Here is a 5,520-nt window from a genome sequence, read left to right on the forward strand (position 1 = left end):
AGTGATCAAGGGCAGACTAATCGAATGCTGAATAACTGGGTCATGTGACCGCTGCTCGTGACGTCACCCGTTACTGAGCTGCGGCTCAGCGGCTAGAGATTGTCGCAGACGTATCGCCATGTCGTCAGTCACATCGTCTGTCACATGTATACGTTCAGTAAATAATCAGAATGAATACGCGTTATGTGAAGCTGGTAATAAACGAGTTTAGGTCTAAGAGTTTATGTCTAAAAGGCCGGACGTATGTGCAGTTGTGCACGTCTTAGCGCAATGAGCGAGGCTTTTTTTGCGCACGTATCTGCGTATTGCACTGTACTTTATGGCCTGCAGGGTACGTTCATTTGCACGCGGCAAGCAAACACGCTGATGTGTTCTTTTTGCAGCAGAATTCCGCAGTGTATCACGCAGCTCCTTCAGTATTACACATACATTTGCGCACCCCCCATTCACTTCTATGGGGGCCTCTGGTATACAAATGCGCAGAAAAACAGTATGTTCTTTTTCTTTGCGCAACTAAACTGCGCACGCCAAATATGTGCATGTGAACGAACACACAGAAATCAATGGGTTCTATTCATTGTGTATGCCGCCGCGGACGTGCTGCTGATCCACAGAAAAGTAGGAGAGTTAGGGGGAAAAATGTACTGCGCACGCATCTGCCGTGAAGAAAGAAGATCCGTCCCGGACGGGGAACACCCGCACTGCATCCGGACAGTAAGAAAATGCCCATGGCTGTGGGCACGGGTAGATTCCGCACGTGCCGTGGACATGAGGTCTTAGGGCAGCAGTCTATGCCCTCAAGCTGAAGAGACGCTGGGTGATGCTAGAAGACAATGACCCTTTGCAGCGGCCAATTCACAGTCCTGACTTGAATCCTATGGAGATGCTATAGAGGCGATCGGACAACAAGGATTGTACATGTGGGACTTCCGCATGACCGATCCTTTGTTCTTATGGGAGATAAGCCACTGCGAGAGGAGTCTGACTCTACCCATTAAGATCACATGCACACTCGGTCAACTGAGGGAGGGGGGGGGGGAGTGTATGGAGGGACAGGTCTTGGGTGAATGAATGTTTTGCGAATGCGATGTCATGGCTGCTGCAATCTGCAACTCTCACTGCGACGCCATTGAGTTCAATGGCAGTGCATGGTTGCAGTGCTACACAGTGATCTTAGGTCACGTGACCATTGTTATGGCCATATTTATGCACGCAGTAAAACACGCAAGCATCATTTCAATGGACAATAAAGTTTAAGTAGTTTAATAGGTGCGATTTTTGTGCGCAATGCATGTGAAAATTTGCACAAATGCGTTTGTGTAAATAAGCCCTAAGGCCAATCTCACACTGGCGCCTGTAAAAACATTACATTTTAAACGCGACATTTTACAGGGTTTTCTAACGCATTCATCAGCGGTTTTTAACACACCCCATCATAGCAATGGGTGATGAGGTGCGTTAAAAAGAGCTGAAACACACTAAAATAGACAGCGATCGAACACTCATCTGGGAAGCCCCACTGAAATCACTGGAGGGGTTTCAAACACCGCGCTAAATGCTGTAAAAACCGGCCTGTGAAAGAGCGGTCTAAGTGTTATCAACCCCCTCCTACCAGCTGAGAGGCCAATGACAGCAGGAGAGTAAATAAATATCGCTGCCAATTATTAAACATTCTGCATTTACGTCAAAGGAAAGGTTGGCTCACATTTACACATCTGCGGATACATCACTGAGATATCTCAGAGGAAGTCATCGGGGGGTAGCTGTACTCTGAGACGGTCACAGACTAAGTCCGTTTTCACACGGCCGAGAAAAATCGCACGAGATTAGGGTTACCACTTTTGTCACGAAAAAATACCGGCCATGGTAAAAAAAAAAAGGGGCGTGGCTTGGGGCCGTGGCTTATTATTTGACCTCCGGACACCCGGTGGCCTCTAGTGATCGCAGCCTCGCTGGCTGCTGCATCACTTGACACAGTGGCCCCAATTGAAATGGCGATCCCCACAGTGGCCCCAGTAGAAATAGTGACCCCCACAGTAATATTAAGCCCCCAATAATGTTAACCCCCCTCAGTTATTATATTAACCCCCCTCCCAGCAATAGTAGTAACCCCCATCAGCAATAGTAGCAACCCCCTCAGTATTAATAGTTCCCCCCAACCCATATACCGTAAGACGCACCCCCTACTTCCCACCCAAAATTCTGGAAAAAAAATTACACAAAAATAACCCCTAACTACAATACACCTAAAAAGCGAAACACTAATACTCACCTACCGCCGGCGTTCCGATGCACTTGCGGGTCCCCGTCGCTCCTGCAGACTGCCGCAATGTCTTCCGTGCTGACAGAGCATTTCTTTCTGGAAGTGGGGTTTGAATTCCCCGCCCACAGCTAAGATAATGCTCTGATTGGCTAGCCAGTGCTGGCGTCAGCCAATGAAAGCCAGCACTGGGTTAACCAATCACAGCCATTCAATGACGCCATTAAATGGCTGTGATTGGTTAACCCAACACCGGCTCCTAAGGACATCGCGGCAGCCTGCAGGAGCGAAGGAGACCCACAAGCGTATTGGAACACCAACAAGAGAGAGTATTAGACCCCCCAGTGTGATTACCAGCGAGAAGCTGCGGCACCCCGGTTGGGAATCACTGAGAATACCAGCCTCGGTGTCAGATGGGTGGTCGGGGCTGGTACGCAAAAATACCGGCCTGTAATATGGCCGGTAAAGAAAAAAATAACGGCATTGGCCTGTGCGAGATGCACAAATATGAACCCCATTCTTTTGAAATCGGGGAAATCGCATGTTGGCGAGCGCAATATCAGGCTATGATTCACGCCCTGATATCACACTCGCACATGTGAAATTAGCCTTAGGCCTCCTTCACAGGACCATTTGCATTTATACGTTCGCCCGTACGCACCGTAAAAGCGCATGAATGAAGATTTGCCGCGATTGAGTCCCGATCTTTATTCACGGATTTTCAGCCATTCACACAGACCGCTGCTGCGTATCAGCAAAAAATACGCAGAAGCAATGAAAGCCAGTGGTCGCTGTATAATGCTAGGAACGGCCAATGGTTAATTAGGGCCAGCTGTCTTCTTTTCCCAGTGTTGGATAGTTAGACGCAGGATAGCTCCCTCCTCAGATGCAATGCTGTGCAGGTAACAAATCGCGGTATGTTCTATCTTCCTTCGTGCTCTTGCATCGCAGTCCCGTTGTTCTCAATAGGACCAGCGGTAGCATTGTGAGGTCTCCCATTGAAAGCAATGGGAGAAATGCTGCAATCCTCCTGCCGTTACTGACAGCCGTAGCATGCGGATTGCTTCTTCCCCAAAGTAATGCGAGGCTGTTTTGACATGAAAACGCCTTACATACTTGAGGAATTCACATGGTGGGGAGCGCCATATGGGGGTGGGAGTCTTGGCCCCATATAGCGCTCGCCCGTGTAAAGTTAGCCTGAAGGGGATGCATCATTCTACTGAGTGCTCCTTAATTAGGCCTAATGTCCACGGGCGGATTTGATTTGCGAAAGATCCGCAAATCAAGACCACCATAGGGATGCATTGGTGTCCGCAGGACAGTAAAAAGCATGCGGATGTGATTTTTTTCCTGGTGTGCGGATCGCAAGCGTGGGAAGAAATCGCAGCATGCTCCATTTTCCTGCAGATCCCACACGAACGGCTTCCATTGAAGTCAATGGAAGCTGTCTGATCCGCGGACCGCCCGCAGCTGTCACTATGGACGGGCCACAGATCTGCGGGAAAACAGGACATTTGAACAAAAAAAAAAAAAAAGAGCAGTGCGCATGTGTCATCCGCGTCAGCCATGCTGAAGAAAGAAGATCCGGCCGCGATGGAGGAGACCCGCGCTGGATCCGGAGAGGTAAGAAAATGTCTTTTCCTCTCCATGTTCGCGGCACGCACGGATTCTGCTGCAGGGTTCAGCAGTTGAATCCGTACATGCAAGTGGACATTGGGCCTCAGTGTGTTCAGAATTTCTCATTCACTCCTACGGGACTATGTTGCACAGGTTGATGATGTTCTATTATAGTAAATAAAAAGTTCTAACAAATGGATAGCTGGATCTTGGCTGCATATCACGGGGCACAACATTTGCAAAATTCTTATAGGGCAAATAAACTTTTTATAAACTTCTCACTTGTCATAGTGACATATCAGAAGTATTAATCAGTGGGCATTTGGGTGCCGAGACCCCCATGATCACTAAAAAGAACAAGCAGAAGCCCTCATCTGAACGCTGTGCCCACTAGCTGTTTCCATCACTACTTGGAGCAGTGTACAGGTTCCATTGAAAGTCTATAGAGTCCATAGACTACCTGCGATAACAAGCTAACAGGCGCTGCTCAGATGAGCGCTCCTCCTTCTCTTTTCTCTCTACTTTCTTTTTCCCCAGATCAAGTCCCATTAGATTCAGCACCTGGCACTTTGAATCCGTCAAATGGGTTGTCTCCAACACACTGTCAATCAACTCTGACATCATCCATTGACAGTGATTGGTAGAGACCACCTACTGGCAAGCACAGTGAGCCAAATCTAACAGGACTCGGTACAGGGGAACAGGGGCGAGTAGAGAGAAGTTGCAATGGAGTCAGTGGCGCCACTGCAGGGAAAATGTGTGGCTGGGCATGACTTCCCACAGCAAAAATCAGCTGGCAGCCAGGGTGCCAGTAGGGGGACCGAGATTTTCAGTGGGTTGAGAAAGTTGGCGTAACCCATTTAAGTAAAAAATACTCCTAGAGATGTCCATAGCTTTAACAGAGTTGTCTGAGTCATGAAAAAAATTAACTGGATGGAATGATGTAAGAAACAAAAGCAGCTCTGCTGTCACATTTAATCCCACACTGCTTCAGTGCCGCAGCCTGGTCTTCCCTGCCAAGCTTTGTTTGCCTGGCTGCCCATATACAAATGACCACTGCAGTCAGTCACTGGCCTCAGCAGTACGGAGAGGTATATGGGCAGTGTCTAAAAGAAGCCAGGCAAGGAGCGCCGGAACGGTTGAAATGTTGGATTTCTAGGTTTTAGAAAAGTTTTGTGGCTAGTGCATAATTTAAAAAAAACAGAGATAGGGCGGTAAATTGCCAGCGAATCACGCTGTCTGAAGCTTGGAAAGCGCAGGGCCGGCGTCCACGAGCGGAGAATCAGATAGGCTCAGCGCGGAAAGCAGTCAGCTCTCACCTGCTCTAGGGCGGCTGCTCCCGCAGCGGAGATCTGCCACGGGATATTGCTACGCCCATGGACAGGCGGCCTTAGGCCTGTTTACCAGCGATCACTTGCCCATAATACTGGCATCACGGCTCAGTGATGGCAGCTATGAAGCGTGGAGTATGGCACGTGTCTCATGTGGCTGCTGATTGGCTGCAGTGGTCACCGGTAGTACATATCATCCCTTCTGGCTCCATGCATAGAGAGGCTGGTGCCGGATGGTGCATTGGTTCACCTCAGCAGATAGTAGGGGAGTAGTGTTATTTTTAGGTTTTAGCCCATTAGCAGACCTTTTTA

The sequence above is a fragment of the Eleutherodactylus coqui genome, chromosome 9, assembly GCF_035609145.1.
Source record: "Eleutherodactylus coqui strain aEleCoq1 chromosome 9, aEleCoq1.hap1, whole genome shotgun sequence".
In the NCBI taxonomy this organism is placed as follows: Eukaryota; Metazoa; Chordata; class Amphibia; order Anura; family Eleutherodactylidae; genus Eleutherodactylus; species Eleutherodactylus coqui.